General features: G+C 38.1%; 13 non-coding genes across 13 annotated transcripts; all 13 read right to left on the bottom strand.

The window, feature by feature from the left end:
- Window positions 1–403: 403 nt before the first annotated feature.
- Window positions 404–485, bottom strand: trnal-aag (transfer RNA leucine (anticodon AAG)). Its single transcript has one exon. It is a non-coding gene; the product is annotated as a tRNA-Leu (tRNA).
- A 1,326-nt stretch (window positions 486–1,811) lies between these two features.
- On the bottom strand, window positions 1,812–1,893 carry trnal-aag (transfer RNA leucine (anticodon AAG)). The gene has a single exon. It is a non-coding gene; the product is annotated as a tRNA-Leu (tRNA).
- Window positions 1,894–3,216: 1,323 nt separating this feature from the next.
- Window positions 3,217–3,298, bottom strand: trnal-aag (transfer RNA leucine (anticodon AAG)). The gene has a single exon. It is a non-coding gene; the product is annotated as a tRNA-Leu (tRNA).
- A 1,327-nt stretch (window positions 3,299–4,625) lies between these two features.
- trnal-aag (transfer RNA leucine (anticodon AAG)) lies at window positions 4,626–4,707 on the bottom strand. The gene has a single exon. It is a non-coding gene; the product is annotated as a tRNA-Leu (tRNA).
- A 1,327-nt stretch (window positions 4,708–6,034) lies between these two features.
- trnal-aag (transfer RNA leucine (anticodon AAG)) lies at window positions 6,035–6,116 on the bottom strand. Its single transcript has one exon. It is a non-coding gene; the product is annotated as a tRNA-Leu (tRNA).
- A 1,328-nt stretch (window positions 6,117–7,444) lies between these two features.
- Window positions 7,445–7,526, bottom strand: trnal-aag (transfer RNA leucine (anticodon AAG)). The gene has a single exon. It is a non-coding gene; the product is annotated as a tRNA-Leu (tRNA).
- Window positions 7,527–8,849: 1,323 nt separating this feature from the next.
- Window positions 8,850–8,931, bottom strand: trnal-aag (transfer RNA leucine (anticodon AAG)). Its single transcript has one exon. It is a non-coding gene; the product is annotated as a tRNA-Leu (tRNA).
- A 1,323-nt stretch (window positions 8,932–10,254) lies between these two features.
- On the bottom strand, window positions 10,255–10,336 carry trnal-aag (transfer RNA leucine (anticodon AAG)). The gene has a single exon. It is a non-coding gene; the product is annotated as a tRNA-Leu (tRNA).
- Window positions 10,337–11,662: 1,326 nt separating this feature from the next.
- trnal-aag (transfer RNA leucine (anticodon AAG)) lies at window positions 11,663–11,744 on the bottom strand. The gene has a single exon. It is a non-coding gene; the product is annotated as a tRNA-Leu (tRNA).
- Window positions 11,745–13,071: 1,327 nt separating this feature from the next.
- Window positions 13,072–13,153, bottom strand: trnal-aag (transfer RNA leucine (anticodon AAG)). Its single transcript has one exon. It is a non-coding gene; the product is annotated as a tRNA-Leu (tRNA).
- A 1,568-nt stretch (window positions 13,154–14,721) lies between these two features.
- trnal-aag (transfer RNA leucine (anticodon AAG)) lies at window positions 14,722–14,803 on the bottom strand. The gene has a single exon. It is a non-coding gene; the product is annotated as a tRNA-Leu (tRNA).
- Window positions 14,804–16,129: 1,326 nt separating this feature from the next.
- Window positions 16,130–16,211, bottom strand: trnal-aag (transfer RNA leucine (anticodon AAG)). The gene has a single exon. It is a non-coding gene; the product is annotated as a tRNA-Leu (tRNA).
- A 1,324-nt stretch (window positions 16,212–17,535) lies between these two features.
- On the bottom strand, window positions 17,536–17,617 carry trnal-aag (transfer RNA leucine (anticodon AAG)). Its single transcript has one exon. It is a non-coding gene; the product is annotated as a tRNA-Leu (tRNA).
- Window positions 17,618–17,830: the final 213 nt, after the last annotated feature.

Below are 17,830 nucleotides of genomic sequence, written 5' to 3'. Positions count from 1 at the left end.
GTTTCTCATTAGCATCCAATATGAAGCAGGGAACCCTTAAACTTCCCTGTGTTTTTTTGAGGACAAATACAATGTATTTGTTTTACATGGACATGATAATTTATGACCATAGTATCGAGATAAATTGTCAATGACTTGAAATGCCATCTTACCCATATCGTTTTACGTTGAAAACAGAAACCTTCATGAATGCTTATGGAAAAAAATACAAAATATCAAAAGAAGTTTTTAATAAATAATGAAAAAGGATGGATTAGCATTTGGTTCATTAGTAGCACATGTGACAAGAACCTCGTGAGTAAATGAAATAAGTTTGTGATGTTTCTGGAGAGCAGATAAACAGTAGAGTTCCATGGACAGGACAGCTGTAGGCAGTGGAAGTGAGTCATCACTGGTGCATGAATGTCAGAAGTGGGATTCGAACCCACGCCTCTTTCGACACTGCGACCTTAACGCAGTGCCTTGGACCGCTCGGCCATCCTGACATCCTCCAGGCCAAGTATTTGGAAACTGCTATACAAAAAAGACTTATGTGCTTAACAACTGCTTGTCTTTTTGGAAGGCAATGATTGAATGGTGAAAACGGCCTGTTCTTTTTTTAACCAAATTTAGACTACTGAGGTGTTTTTTTTGTTTGTTTTTGTTGAGTAGCCATGATACCCAACAGTTACAATGTTGTGGAATTATATCTGGTGGCAGCACCAGGGTGTTCTGCAGTCTACGGCATTGAGGAAAACTTGGGCCTTGATAGAAATGTACGGCCGCTGTGTTTCAATACCACCTTAAATGCTGCTTCTTTGACTTCTTTGTTTACTTTGAAATGCCAAAGCATGTGTCTCACTCTTTGTGTCCATTCTCACATATTTATGACTTGGTTAAAAGATTTGGATTTGAATATAAAAAGAACAAAGTACAGAGGACAGCATAGAGTAATTGGCAAGTTGGCAAATGAGGTATAATGCAGCCTGGATAGGAGATCCAGACTTTGATTGAATGAAAGATGGGAGTAATGGTCACCTCTGGAAAACCTTTATTAACTCCTAATGATTTAGTGAAACAGTCAAGCACTTTTATCTTCGCTCGGTGTTGTAATCATAAATAAGTCAGCCATATTTGCAATAATCAACAATGACTTCACGAATACCAGATTTGTTCATGACTGATTTATTTATGTTAAATGGACTGTCTGTTTTACAACATTTGTGCAGATCTAAAGCATTAGTATTTCCGTCTTATATGGCACCACTCACATTTCTGCTTCTTTTTAGTTTGAGCATTTGAAGGAATGCATGACAGACTACATTTTGATGAAGTTTCAAAAAAGGATTTTGTAAGTGGACCGAGATGCCGGACTGTGCATTAGGGCTTAGCTGTCAGAGTGATTTGTTCAAATGCAATGACTTGACACGTTTCTCATTAGCATCTAATATGAAGCAGGGAACCCTTAAAATTCCCTGTGTTTTTTTGAGGACAAATACAATGTTTTTGTTTTACATGGACATGATAATTTATGACCATAGTATTGAGATAAATTGTCAATGACTTGAAATGCCATCTTACCCATATCGTTTTACGTTGAAAACAGCAACCTTCATGAATGCTTATGGAAAAAAATACAAAATATCAAAAGAAGTTTTTAATAAATAATGAAAAAGGATGGATTAGCATTTGGTTCATTAGTAGCACATGTGACAAGAACCTCGTGAGTAAATGAAATAAGTTTGTGATGTTTCTGGAGAGCAGATAAACAGTAGAGTTCCATGGACAGGACAGCTGTAGGCAGTGGAAGTGAGTCATCACTGGTGCATGAATGTCAGAAGTGGGATTCGAACCCACGCCTCTTTCGAGACTGCGACCTTAACGCAGCGCCTTGGACCGCTCGGCCATCCTGACATCCTCCAGGCCAAGTATTTGGAAACTGCTATACAAAAAATACTTATGTGCTTAACAACTGTCTTTTTGGAAGGCAATGATTGAATGGTGAAAACGGCCTGTTCTTTTTTTGACTAAATTTAAACTACTGAGGTGTTTTCTTTTGTTTGTTTTTGTTGAGTAGCCATGATACCCAACAGTTACAATGTTGTGGAATTATATCTGGTGGCAGCACCAGGGTGTTCTGCAGTCTACAGCATTGAGGAAAACTTGGGCCTTGATAGAAATGTACGGCCGCTGTGTTTCAATACCACCTTAAATGCTGCTTCTTTGACTTCTTTGTTTACTTTGAAATGCCAAAGCATGTGTCTCACTCTTTGTGTCCATTCTCACATATTTATGACTTGGTTAAAAGATTTGGATTTGAATATAAAAAGAACAAAGTACAGAGGACAGCATAGAGTAATTGGCAAGTTGGCAAATGAGGTATAATGCAGCCTGGATAGGAGATCCAGACTTTGATTGAATGAAAGATGGGAGTAATGGTCACCTCTGGAAAACCTTTATTAACTCCTAATGATTTAGTGAAACAGTCAAGCACTTTTGCCTTCGCTCGGTGTTGTAATCATAAATAAGTCAGCCATATTTGCAATAATCAACAATGACTTCACTAATACCAGATTTGTTCATGACTGATTTATTTATGTTAAATGGACTGTCTGTTTTACAACGTTTGTGCAGATCTAAAGCATTAGTATTTCCGTCTTATATGGCACCACTCACATTTCTGCTTCTTTTTAGTTTGAGCATTTGAAGGAATGCATGACAGACTACATTTTGATGAAGTTTCAAAAAAGGATTTTGTAAGTGGACCGAGATGCCGGACTGTGCATTAGGGCTTAGCTGTCAGAGTGATTTGTTCAAATGCAATGACTCGACACGTTTCTCATTAGCATCCAATATGAAGCAGGGAACCCTTAAACTTCCCTGTGTTTTTTTGAGGACAAATACAATGTATTTGTTTTACATGGACATGATAATTTATGACCTTAGTATTGAGACAAATTGTCAATGACTTGAAATGCCATCTTACCCATATCGTTTTACGTTGAAAACAGCAACCTTCATGAATGCTTATGGGAAAAAATACAAAATATCAAAAGAAGTTTTTAATAAATAATGAAAAAGGATGGATTAGCATTTGGTTCATTAGTAGCACATGTGACAAGAACCTCGTGAGTAAATGAAATAAGTTTGTGATGTTTCTGGAGAGCAGATAAACAGTAGAGTTCCATGGACAGGACAGCTGTAGGCAGTGGAAGTGAGTCATCACTGGTGCATGAATGTCAGAAGTGGGATTCGAACCCACGCCTCTTTCGAGACTGCGACCTTAACGCAGCGCCTTGGACCGCTCGGCCATCCTGACATCCTCCAGGCCAAGTATTTGGAAATTGCTATACAAAAAAGACTTATGTGCTTAACAACTGCTTGTCTTTTTGGAAGGCAATGATTGAATGGTGAAAACGGCCTGTTCTTTTTTTGACTAAATTTAGACTACTGAGGTGTTTTTTTTTGTTTGTTTTTGTTGAGGAGCCATGATACCCAACAGTTACAATGTTGTGGAATTATATCTGGTGGCAGCACCAGGGTGTTCTGCAGTCTACGGCATTGAGGAAAACTTGGGCGATGATAGAAATGTACGGCCGCTGTGTTTCAATACCACCTTAAATGCTGCTTCTTTGACTTCTTTGTTTACTTTGAAATGCCAAAGCATGTGTCTCACTCTTTGTGTCCATTCTCACATATTTATGACTTGGTTAAAAGATTTGGATTTGAATATAAAAAGAACAAAGTACAGAGGACAGCATAGAGTAATTGGCAAGTTGGCAAATGAGGTATAATGCAGCCTGGATAGGAGATCCAGACTTTGATTGAATGAAAGATGGGAGTAATGGTCACCTCTGGAAAACCTTTATTAACTCCTAATGATTTAGTGAAACAGTCAAGCACTTTTGCCTTCGCTCGGTGTTGTAATCATAAATAAGTCAGCCATATTTGCAATAATCAACAATGACTTCACGAATACCAGATTTGTTCATGACTGATTTATTTATGTTAAATGGACTGTCTGTTTTACAACGTTTGTGCAGATCTAAAGCATTAGTATTTCCGTCTTATATGGCACCACTCACATTTCTGCTTCTTTTTAGTTTGAGCATTTGAAGGAATGCATGACAGACTATATTTTGATGAAGTTTCAAAAAAGGATTTTGTAAGTGGACCGAGATGCCGGACTGTGCATTAGGGATTAGCTGTCAGAGTGATTTGTTCAAATGCAATGACTCGACACGTTTCTCATTAGCATCCAATATGAAGCAGGGAACCCTTAAACTTCCCTGTGTTTTTTTGAGGACAAATACAATGTATTTGTTTTACATGGACATGATAATTTATGACCTTAGTATTGAGATAAATTGTCAATGACTTGAAATGCCATCTTACCCATATCGTTTTACGTTGAAAACAGAAACCTTCATGAATGCTTATGGAAAAAAATACAAAATATCAAAAGAAGTTTTTAATAAATAATGAAAAAGGATGGATTAGCATTTGGTTCATTAGTAGCACATGTGACAAGAACCTCGTGAGTAAATGAAATAAGTTTGTGATGTTTCTGAATAGCAAATAAACAGTAGAGTTCCATGGACAGGACAGCTGTAGGCAGTGGAAGTGAGTCATCACTGGTGCATGAATGTCAGAAGTGGGATTTGAACCCACGCCTCTTTCGAGACTGCGACCTTAACGCAGCGCCTTGGACCGCTCGGCCATCCTGACATCCTCCAGGCCAAGTATTTGGAAACTGCTATACAAAAAAGACTTATGTGCTTAACAACTGCTTGTCTTTTTGGAAGGCAATGATTGAATGATGAAAACGGCCTGTTCTTTTTTTGACTAAATTTAGACTACTGAGGTGTTTTTTTTTGTTTGTTTTTGTTGAGTAGCCATGATACCCAACAGTTACAATGTTGTGGAATTATATCTGGTGGCAGCACCAGGGTGTTCTGCAGTCTACGGCATTGAGGAAAACCTGGGCCTTGATAGAAATGTACGGCCGCTGTGTTTCAATACCACCTTAAATGCTGCTGCTTTGACTTCTTTGTTTACTTTGAAATGCCAAAGCATGTGTCTCACTCTTTGTGTCCATTCTCACATATTTATGACTTGGTTAAAAGATTTGGATTTGAATATAAAAAGAACAAAGTACAGAGGACAGCATAGAGTAATTGGCAAGTTGGCAAATGAGGTATAATGCAACCTGGATAGGAGATCCAGACTTTGATTGAATGAAAGATGGGAGTAATGGTCACCTCTGGAAAACCTTTATTAACTCCTAATGATTTAGTGAAACAGTCAAGCACTTTTGCCTTCGCTCGGTGTTGTAATCATAAATAAGTCAGCCATATTTGCAATAATCAACAATGACTTCACGAATACCAGATTTGTTCATGACTGATTTATTTATGTTAAATGGACTGTCTGTTTTACAACGTTTGTGCAGATCTAAAGCATTAGTATTTCCGTCTTATATGGCACCACTCACATTTCTGCTTCTTTTTAGTTTGAGCATTTGAAGGAATGCATGACAGACTACATTTTGATGAAGTTTCAAAAAAGGATTTTGTAAGTGGACCGAGATGCCGGACTGTGCATTAGGGCTTAGCTGTCAGAGTGATTTGTTCAAATGCAATGACTCGACACGTTTCTCATTAGCATCCAATATGAAGCAGGGAACCCTTAAACTTCCCTGTGTTTTTTTGAGGACAAATACAATGTATTTGTTTTACATGGACATGATAATTTATGACCTTAGTATTGAGATAAATTGTCAATGACTTGAAATGCCATCTTACCCATATCGTTTTACGTTGAAAACAGCAACCTTCATGAATGCTTATGGAAAAAAATACAAAATATCAAAAGAAGTTTTTAATAAATAATGAAAAAGGATGGATTAGCATTTGGTTCATTAGTAGCACATGTGACAAGAACTTCGTGAGTAAATGAAATAAGTTTGTGATGTTTCTGGAGAGCAGATAAACAGTAGAGTTCCATGGACAGGACAGCTGTAGGCAGTGGAAGTGAGTCATCACTGGTGCATGAATGTCAGAAGTGGGTTTTGAACCCACGCCTCTTTCGAGACTGCGACCTTAATGCAGCGCCTTGGACCGCTCGGCCATCCTGACATCCTCCAGGCCAAGTATTTGGAAACTGCTATACAAAAAAGACTTATGTGCTTAACAACTGCTTGTCTTTTTGGAAGGCAATGATTGAATGATGAAAACGGCCTGTTCTTTTTTTGACTAAATTTAGACTACTGAAGTGTTTTTTTTTTGTTTGTTTTTGTTGAGTAGCCATGATACCCAACAGTTACAATGTTGTGGAATTATATCTGGTGGCAGCACCAGGGTGTTCTGCAGTCTAAGGCATTGAGGAAAACTTGGGCCTTGATAGAAATGTATGGCCGCTGTGTTTCAATACCACCTTAAATGCTGCTTCTTTGACCTCTTTGTTTACTTTGAAAAGCCAAAGCATGTGTCTCACTCTTTGTGTCCATTCTCACATATTTATGACTTGGTTAAAAGATTTGGATTTCAATATAAAAAGAACAAAGTACAGAGGACAGCATAGAGTAATTGGCAAGTTGGCAAATGAGGTATAATGCAACCTGGATAGGAGATCCAGACTTTGATTGAATGAAAGATGGGAGTAATGGTCACCTCTGGAAAACCTTTATTAACTCCTAATGATTTAGTGAAACAGTCAAACACTTTTGCCTTCGCTCGGTGTTGTAATCATAAATAAGTCAGCCATATTTGCAATAATCAACAATGACTTCACGAATACCAGATTTGTTCATGACTGATTTATTTATGTTAAATGGACTGTCTGTTTTACAACGTTTGTGCAGATCTAAAGCATTAGTATTTCCGTCTTATATGGCACCACTCACATTTCTGCTTCTTTTTAGTTTGAGCATTTGAAGGAATGCATGACAGACTACATTTTGATGAAGTTTCAAAAAAGGATTTTGTAAGTGGACCGAGATGCCGGACTGTGCATTAGGGCTTAGCTGTCAGAGTGATTTGTTCAAATGCAATGACTCGACACGTTTCTCATTAGCATCCAATATGAAGCAGGGAACCCTTAAACTTCCCTGTGTTTTTTTGAGGACAAATACAATGTATTTGTTTTACATGGACATGATAATTTATGACCTTAGTATTGAGATAAATTGTCAATGACTTGAAATGCCATCTTACCCATATCGTTTTACGTTGAAAACAGCAACCTTCATGAATGCTTATGGAAAAAAATACAAAATATCAAAAGAAGTTTTTAATAAATAATGAAAAAGGCTGGATTAGCATTTGGTTCATTAGTAGCACATGTGACAAGAACTTCGTGAGTAAATGAAATAAGTTTGTGATGTTTCTGGAGAGCAGATAAACAGTAGAGTTCCATGGACAGGACAGCTGTAGGCAGTGGAAGTGAGTCATCACTGGTGCATGAATGTCAGAAGTGGGATTCGAACCCACACCTCTTTCGAGACTGCGACCTTAACGCAGCGCCTTGGACCGCTCGGCCATCCTGACATCCTCCAGGCCAAGTATTTGGAAACTGCTATACAAAAAAGACTTATGTGCTTAACTGCTTGTCTTTTTGGAAGGCAATGATTGAATGGTGAAAACGGCCTGTTCTTTTTTTAACCAAATTTAGACTACTGAGGTGTTTTTTTTGTTTGTTTTTGTTGAGTAGCCATGATACCCAACAGTTACAATGTTGTGGAATTATATCTGGTGGCAGCACCAGGGTGTTCTGCAGTCTAAGGCATTGAGGAAAACTTGGGCCTTGATAGAAATGTATGGCCGCTGTGTTTCAATACCACCTTAAATGCTGCTTCTTTGACCTCTTTGTTTACTTTGAAAAGCCAAAGCATGTGTCTCACTCTTTGTGTCCATTCTCACATATTTATGACTTGGTTAAAAGATTTGGATTTCAATATAAAAAGAACAAAGTACAGAGGACAGCATAGAGTAATTGGCAAGTTGGCAAATGAGGTATAATGCAACCTGGATAGGAGATCCAGACTTTGATTGAATGAAAGATGGGAGTAATGGTCACCTCTGGAAAACCTTTATTAACTCCTAATGATTTAGTGAAACAGTCAAGCACTTTTGCCTTCGCTCGGTGTTGTAATCATAAATAAGTCAGCCATATTTGCAATAATCAACAATGACTTCACGAATACCAGATTTGTTCATGACTGATTTATTTATGTTAAATGGACTGTCTGTTTTACAACGTTTGTGCAGATCTAAAGCATTAGTATTTCCGTCTTATATGGCACCACTCACATTTCTGCTTCTTTTTAGTTTGAGCATTTGAAGGAATGCATGACAGACTACATTTTGATGAAGTTTCAAAAAAGGATTTTGTAAGTGGACCGAGATGCCGGACTGTGCATTAGGGCTTAGCTGTCAGAGTGATTTGTTCAAATGCAATGACTCGACACGTTTCTCATTAGCATCCAATATGAAGCAGGGAACCCTTAAACTTCCCTGTGTTTTTTTGAGGACAAATACAATGTATTTGTTTTACATGGACATGATAATTTATGACCTTAGTATTGAGATAAATTGTCAATGACTTGAAATGCCATCTTACCCATATCGTTTTACGTTGAAAACAGCAACCTTCATGAATGCTTATGGAAAAAAATACAAAATATCAAAAGAAGTTTTTAATAAATAATGAAAAAGGATGGATTAGCATTTGGTTCATTAGTAGCACATGTGACAAGAACTTCGTGAGTAAATGAAATAAGTTTGTGATGTTTCTGGAGAGCAGATAAACAGTAGAGTTCCATGGACAGGACAGCTGTAGGCAGTGGAAGTGAGTCATCACTGGTGCATGAATGTCAGAAGTGGGATTCGAACCCACGCCTCTTTCGAGACTGCGACCTTAACGCAGCGCCTTGGACCGCTCGGCCATCCTGACATCCTCCAGGCCAAGTATTTGGAAACTGCTATACAAAAAAGACTTATGTGCTTAACTGCTTGTCTTTTTGGAAGGCAATGATTGAATGGTGAAAACGGCCTGTTCTTTTTTTAACCAAATTTAGACTACTGAGGTGTTTTTTTTGTTTGTTTTTGTTGAGTAGCCATGATACCCAACAGTTACAATGTTGTGGAATTATATCTGGTGGCAGCACCAGGGTGTTCTGCAGTCTACGGCATTGAGGAAAACCTGGGCTTTGATAGAAATGTACGGCCGCTGTGTTTCAATACCACCTTAAATGCTGCTTCTTTGACTTCTTTGTTTACTTTGAAATGCCAAAGCATGTGTCTCACTCTTTGTGTCCATTCTCACATATTTATGACTTGGTTAAAAGATTTGGATTTGAATATAAAAAGAACAAAGTACAGAGGACAGCATAGAGTAATTGGCAAGTTGGCAAATGAGGTATAATGCAGCCTGGATAGGAGATCCAGACTTTGATTGAATGAAAAATGGGAGTAATGGTCACCTCTGGAAAACCTTTATTAACTCCTAATGATTTAGTGAAACAGTCAAGCACTTTTGCCTTCGCTCGGTGTTGAAATCATAAATAAGTCAGCCATATTTGCAATAATCAACAATGACTTCACTAATACCAGATTTGTTCATGACTGATTTATTTATGTTAAATGGACTGTCTGTTTTACAACATTTGTGCAGATCTAAAGCATTAGTATTTCCGTCTTATATGGCACCACTCACATTTCTGCTTCTTTTTAGTTTGAGCATTTGAAGGAATGCATGACAGACTACATTTTGATGAAGTTTCAAAAAAGGATTTTGTAAGTGGACCGAGATGCCTGACTGTGCATTAGGGCTTAGCTGTCAGAGTGATTTGTTCAAATGCAATGACTCGACACGTTTCTCATTAGCATCCAATATGAAGCAGGGAACCCTTAAACTTCCCTGTGTTTTTTTGAGGACAAATACAATGTATTTGTTTTACATGGACATGATAATTTATGACCATAGTATTGAGATAAATTGTCAATGACTTGAAATGCCATCTTACCCATATCGTTTTACGTTGAAAACAGAAACCTTCATGAATGCTTATGGAAAAAAATACAAAATATCAAAAGAAGTTTTTAATAAATAATGAAAAAGGATGGATTAGCATTTGGTTCATTAGTAGCACATGTGACAAGAACCTCGTGAGTAAATGAAATAAGTTAGTGATGTTACTGGAGAGCAGATAAACAGTAGAGTTCCATGGACAGGACAGCTGTAGGCAGTGGAAGTGAGTCATCACTGGTGCATGAATGTCAGAAGTGGGATTCGAACCCACGCCTCTTTCGAGACTGCGACCTTAACGCAGCGCCTTGGACCGCTCGGCCATCCTGATATACTCCAGGCCAAGTATTTGGAAACTGCTATACAAAAAAGACTTATGTGCTTAACAACTGCTTGTCTTTTTGGAAGGCAATGATTGAATGGTGAAAACGGCCTGTTCTTTTTTTAACCAAATTTAGACTACTGAGGTGTTTTTTTTGTTTGTTTTTGTTGAGTAGCCATGATACCCAACAGTTACAATGTTGTGGAATTATATCTGGTGGCAGCACCAGGGTGTTCTGCAGTCTACGGCATTGAGGAAAACTTGGGCCTTGATAGAAATGTACGGCCGCTGTGTTTCAATACCACCTTAAATGCTGCTTCTTTGACTTCTTTGTTTACTTTGAAATGCCAAAGCATGTGTCTCACTCTTTGTGTCCATTCTCACATATTTATGACTTGGTTAAAAGATTTGGATTTGAATATAAAAAGAACAAAGTACAGAGGACAGCATAGAGTAATTGGCAAGTTGGCAAATGAGGTATAATGCAGCCTGGATAGGAGATCCAGACTTTGATTGAATGAAAGATGGGAGTAATGGTCACCTCTGGAAAACCTTTATTAACTCCTAATGATTTAGTGAAACAGTCAAGCACTTTTGCCTTCGCTCGGTGTTGTAATCATAAATAAGTCAGCCATATTTGCAATAATCAACAATGACTTCACGAATACCAGATTTGTTCATGACTGATTTATTTATGTTAAATGGACTGTCTGTTTTACAACATTTGTGCAGATCTAAAGCATTAGTATTTCCGTCTTATATGGCACCACTCACATTTCTGCTTCTTTTTAGTTTGAGCATTTGAAGGAATGCATGACAGACTACATTTTGATGAAGTTTCAAAAAAGGATTTTGTAAGTGGACCGAGATGCCGGACTGTGCATTAGGGCTTAGCTGTCAGAGTGATTTGTTCAAATGCAATGACTTGACACGTTTCTCATTAGCATCTAATATGAAGCAGGGAACCCTTAAAATTCCCTGTGTTTTTTTGAGGACAAATACAATGTTTTTGTTTTACATGGACATGATAATTTATGACCATAGTATTGAGATAAATTGTCAATGACTTGAAATGCCATCTTACCCATATCGTTTTACGTTGAAAACAGCAACCTTCATGAATGCTTATGGAAAAAAATACAAAATATCAAAAGAAGTTTTTAATAAATAATGAAAAAGGATGGATTAGCATTTGGTTCATTAGTAGCACATGTGACAAGAACCTCGTGAGTAAATGAAATAAGTTTGTGATGTTTCTGGAGAGCAGATAAACAGAAGAGTTCCATGGACAGGACAGCTGTAGGCAGTGGAAGAGAGTCATCACTGGTGCATGAATGTCAGAAGTGGGATTCGAACCCACGCCTCTTTCGAGACTGCGACCTTAACGCAGTGCCTTGGACCGCTCGGCCATCCTGACATCCTCCAGGCCAAGTATTTGGAAACTGCTATACAAAAAAGACTTATGTGCTTAACAACTGCTTGTCTTTTTGGAAGGCAATGATTGAATGGTGAAAACGGCCTGTTCTTTTTTTGACTAAATTTAGACTACTGAGGTGTTTTTTTTTGTTTGTTTTTGTTGAGGAGCCATGATACCCAACAGTTACAATGTTGTGGAATTATATCTGGTGGCAGCACCAGGGTGTTCTGCAGTCTACGGCATTGAGGAAAACTTGGGCGATGATAGAAATGTACGGCCGCTGTGTTTCAATACCACCTTAAATGCTGCTTCTTTGACTTCTTTGTTTACTTTGAAATGCCAAAGCATGTGTCTCACTCTTTGTGTCCATTCTCACATATTTATGACTTGGTTAAAAGATTTGGATTTGAATATAAAAAGAACAAAGTACAGAGGACAGCATAGAGTAATTGGCAAGTTGGCAAATGAGGTATAATGCAGCCTGGATAGGAGATCCAGACTTTGATTGAATTAAAGATGGGAGTAATGGTCACCTCTGGAAAACCTTTATTAACTCCTAATGATTTAGTGAAACAGTCAAGCACTTTTGCCTTCGCTCGGTGTTGTAATCATAAATAAGTCAGCCATATTTGCAATAATCAACAATGACTTCACGAATACCAGATTTGTTCATGACTGATTTATTTATGTTAAATGGACTGTGTGTTTTACAACGTTTGTGCAGATCTAAAGCATTAGTATTTCCGTCTTATATGGCACCACTCACATTTCTGCTTCTTTTTAGTTTGAGCATTTGAAGGAATGCATGACAGACTACATTTTGATGAAGTTTCAAAAAAGGATTTTGTAAGTGGACCGAGATGCCGGACTGTGCATTAGGGCTTAGCTGTCAGAGTGATTTGTTCAAATGCAATGACTCGACACGTTTCTCATTAGCATCCAATATGAAGCAGGGAACCCTTAAACTTCCCTGTGTTTTTTTGAGGACAAATACAATGTATTTGTTTTACATGGACATGATAATTTATGACCTTAGTATTGAGATAAATTGTCAATGACTTGAAATGCCATCTTACCCATATCGTTTTACGTTGAAAACAGAAACCTTCATGAATGCTTATGGAAAAAAATACAAAATATCAAAAGAAGTTTTTAATAAATAATGAAAAAGGATGGATTAGCATTTGGTTCATTAGTAGCACATGTGACAAGAACCTCGTGAGTAAATGAAATAAGTTTGTGATGTTTCTGAATAGCAGATAAACAGTAGAGTTCCATGGACAGGACAGCTGTAGGCAGTGGAAGTGAGTCATCACTGGTGCATGAATGTCAGAAGTGGGATTTGAACCCACGCCTCTTTTGAGACTGCGAACTTAACGCAGTGCCTTGGACCGCTCGGCCATCCTGACACCCTCCAGGCCAAGTATTTGGAAACTGCTATACAAAAAAGACTTATGTGCTTAACAACTGCTTGTCTTTTTGGAAGGCAATGATTGAATGATGAAAACGGCCTGTTCTTTTTTTGACTAAATTTAGACTACTGAGGTGTTTTTTTTTGTTTGTTTTTGTTGAGTAGCCATGATACCCAACAGTTACAATGTTGTGGAATTATATCTGGTGGCAGCACCAGGGTGTTCTGCAGTCTACGGCATTGAGGAAAACTTGGGCCTTGATAGAAATGTATGGCCGCTGTGTTTCAATACCACCTTAAATGCTGCTTCTTTGACCTCTTTGTTTACTTTGAAAAGCCAAAGCATGTGTCTCACTCTTTGTGTCCATTTTCACATATTTATGACTTGGTTAAAAGATTTGGATTTGAATATAAAAAGAACAAAGTACAGAGGACAGCATAGAGTAATTGGCAAGTTGGCAAATGAGGTATAATGCAGCCTGGATAGGAGATCCAGACTTTGATTGAATGAAAGATGGGAGTAATGGTCACCTCTGGAAAACCTTTATTAACTCCTAATGATTTAGTGAAACAGTCAAGCACTTTTGCCTTCGCTCGGTGTTGTAATCATAAATAAGTCAGCCATATTTGCAATAATCAACAATGACTTCACTAATACCAGATTTGTTCATGACTGATTTATTTATGTTAAATGGACTGTCTGTTTTACAACGTTTGTGCAGATCTAAAGCATTAGTATTTCCGTCTTATATGGCACCACTCACATTTCTGCTTCTTTTTAGTTTGAGCATTTGAAGGAATGCATGACAGACTACATTTTGATGAAGTTTCAAAAAAGGATTTTGTAAGTGGACCGAGATGCCGGACTGTGCATTAGGGCTTAGCTGTCAGAGTGACTTGTTCAAATGCAATGACTTGACACGTTTCTCATTAGCATCCAATATGAAGCAGGGAACCCTTAAAATTCCCTGTGTTTTTTTGAGGACAAATACAATGTTTTTGTTTTACATGGACATGATAATTTATGACCATAGTATTGAGATAAATTGTCAATGACTTGAAATGCCATCTTACCCATATCGTTTTACGTTGAAAACAGCAACCTTCATGAATTCTTCTTCCACTTTCGGCTTCTCCCATCAGGGGTTGCCACAGTGAACAAGTCGCATGGTAAATTTGGCAATGTTTTAGGCCGGATGCCCTTCCTGACGCAACCTTCTCAAGCCGGGCTTGGAGCCGGCAGAGGTAGAGAAGGGAACAGGGAGCAGCCCGGAGTCGAACCCGGGTTTCACGGACGGAAGGCGCCGCAAACCAGCACGAGCTAAACTGGCTCCCGACAGCAACCTTCATGAATGCTTATGGAAAAAAATACAAAATATCAAAAGAAGTTTTTAATAAATAATGAAAAAGGATGGATTAGCATTTGGTTCATTAGTAGCACATGTGACAAGAACCTCGTGAGTAAATGAAATAAGTTTGTGATGTTACTGGAGAGCAGATAAACAGTAGAGTTCCATGGACAGGACAGCTGTAGGCAGTGGAAGTGAGTCATCACTGGTGCATGAATGTCAGAAGTGGGATTTGAACCCACGCCTCTTTCGAGACTGCGACCTTAACGCAGCGCCTTGGACCGCTCGGCCATCCTGACATCCACCAGGCCAAGTATTTGGAAACTGCTATACAAAAAAGACTTATGTGCTTAACAACTGCTTGTCTTTTTGGAAGGCAATGATTGAATGGTGAAAACGGCCTGTTCTTTTTTTAACCAAATTTAGACTACTGAGGTGTTTTTTTTGTTTGTTTTTGTTGAGTAGCCATGATACCCAACAGTTACAATGTTGTGGAATTATATCTGGTGGCAGCACCAGGGTGTTCTGCAGTCTACGGCATTGAGGAAAACTTGGGCCTTGATAGAAATGTACAGCCGCTGTGTTTCAATACCACCTTAAATGCTGCTTCTTTGACTTCTTTGTTTACTTTGAAATGCCAAAGCATGTGTCTCACTCTTTGTGTCCATTCTCACATATTTATGACTTGGTTAAAAGATTTGGATTTGAATATAAAAAGAACAAAGTACAGAGGACAGCATAGAGTAATTGGCAAGTTGGCAAATGAGGTATAATGCAGCCTGGATAGGAGATCCAGACTTTGATTGAATGAAAGATGGGAGTAATGGTCACCTCTGGAAAACCTTTATTAACTCCTAATGATTTAGTGAAACAGTCAAGCACTTTTGCCTTCGCTCGGTGTTGTAATCATAAATAAGTCAGCCATATTTGCAATAATCAACAATGACTTCACGAATACCAGATTTGTTCATGACTGATTTATTTATGTTAAATGGACTGTCTGTTTTACAACATTTGTGCAGATCTAAAGCATTAGTATTTCCGTCTTATATGGCACCACTCACATTTCTGCTTCTTTTTAGTTTGAGCATTTGAAGGAATGCATGACAGACTACATTTTGATGAAGTTTCAAAAAAGGATTTTGTAAGTGGACCGAGATGCCGGACTGTGCATTAGGGCTTAGCTGTCAGAGTGATTTGTTCAAATGCAATGACTTGACACGTTTCTCATTAGCATCTAATATGAAGCAGGGAACCCTTAAACTTCCCTGTGTTTTTTTGAGGACAAATACAATGTCTTTGTTTTACATGGACATGATAATTTATGACCATAGTATTGAGATAAATTGTCAATGACTTGAAATGCCATCTTACCCATATCGTTTTACGTTGAAAACAGCAACCTTCATGAATGCTTATGGAAAAAAATACAAAATATCAAAAGAAGTTTTTAATAAATAATGAAAAAGGATGGATTAGCATTTGGTTCATTAGTAGCACATGTGACAAGAACCTCGTGAGTAAATGAAATAAGTTTGTGATGTTTCTGGAGAGCAGATAAACAGTAGAGTTCCATGGACAGGACAGCTGTAGGCAGTGGAAGTGAGTCATCACTGGTGCATGAATGTCTGAAGTGGGATTCGAACCCACGCCTCTTTCGAGACTGCGACCTTAACGCAGTGCCTTGGACCGCTCGGCCATCCTGACATCCTCCAGGCCAAGTATTTGGAAACTGCTATACAAAAAAGACTTATGTGCTTAACTGCTTGTCTTTTTGGAAGGCAATGATTGAATGGTGAAAACGGCCTGTTCTTTTTTTAACCAAATTTAGACCACTGAGGTGTTTTTTTTTGTTTGTTTTTGTTGAGTAGCCATGATACCCAACAGTTACAATGTTGTGGAATTATATCTGGTGGCAGCACCAGGGTGTTCTGCAGTCTACGGCATTGAGGAAAACCTGGGCTTTGATAGAAATGTACGGCCGCTGTGTTTCAATACCACCTTAAATGCTGCTTCTTTGACTTCTTTGTTCACTTTGAAATGCCAAAGCATGTGTCTCACTCTTTGTGTCCATTCTCACATATTTATGACTTGGTTAAAAGATTTGGATTTGAATATAAAAAGAACAAAGTACAGAGGACAGCATAGAGTAATTGGCAAGTTGGCAAATGAGGTATAATGCAGCCTGGATAGAAGATCCAGACTTTGATTGAATGAAAGATGGGAGTAATGGTCACCTCTGGAAAACCTTTATTAACTCCTAATGATTTAGTGAAACAGTCAAGCACTTTTGCCTTCGCTCGGTGTTGTAATCATAAATAAGTCAGCCATATTTGCAATAATCAACAATGACTTCACTAATACCAGATTTGTTCATGACTGATTTATTTATGTTAAATGGACTGTCTGTTTTACAACATTTGTGCAGATCTAAAGCATTAGTATTTCCGTCTTATATGGCACCACTCACATTTCTGCTTCTTTTTAGTTTGAGCATTTGAAGGAATGCATGACAGACTACATTTTGATGAAGTTTCAAAAAAGGATTTTGTAAGTGGACCGAGATGCCGGACTGTGCATTAGGGCTTAGCTGTCAGAGTGATTTGTTCAAATGCAATGACTCGACAAGTTTCTCATTAGCATCCAATATGAAGCAGGGAACCCTTAAACTTCCCTGTGTTTTTTTGAGGACAAATACAATGTATTTGTTTTACATGGACATGATAATTTATGACCATAGTATTGAGATAAATTGTCAATGACTTGAAATGCCATCTTACCCATATCGTTTTACGTTGAAAACAGCAACCTTCATGAATGCTTATGGAAAAAAATACAAAATATCAAAAGAAGTTTTTAATAAATAATGAAAAAGGATGGATTAGCATTTGGTTCATTAGTAGCACATGTGACAAGAACCTCGTGAGTAAATGAAATAAGTTTGTGATGTTACTGGAGAGCAGATAAACAGTAGAGTTCCATGGACAGGACAGCTGTAGGCAGTGGAAGTGAGTCATCACTGGTGCATGAATGTCAGAAGTGGGATTCGAACCCACGCCTCTTTCGAGACTGCGACCTTAACGCAGCGCCTTGGACCGCTCGGCCATCCTGACATCCTCCAGGCCAAGTATTTGGAAACTGCTATACAAAAAAGACTTATGTGCTTAACAACTGCTTGTCTTTTTGGAAGGCAATGATTGAATGGTGAAAACGGCCTGTTCTTTTTTTAACCAAATTTAGACTACTGAGGTGTTTTTTTTGTTTCTTTTTGTTGAGTAGCCATGATACCCAACAGTTACAATGTTGTGGAATTATATCTGGTGGCA

This window comes from Oryzias latipes, chromosome 13 (genome assembly GCF_053564925.1).
Source record: "Oryzias latipes strain Hd-rR chromosome 13, Olatipes_Hd-rR_3.1".
In the NCBI taxonomy this organism is placed as follows: domain Eukaryota; kingdom Metazoa; phylum Chordata; class Actinopteri; order Beloniformes; family Adrianichthyidae; genus Oryzias; species Oryzias latipes.
This window is presented reverse-complemented; position numbering and strand designations above follow the sequence as displayed.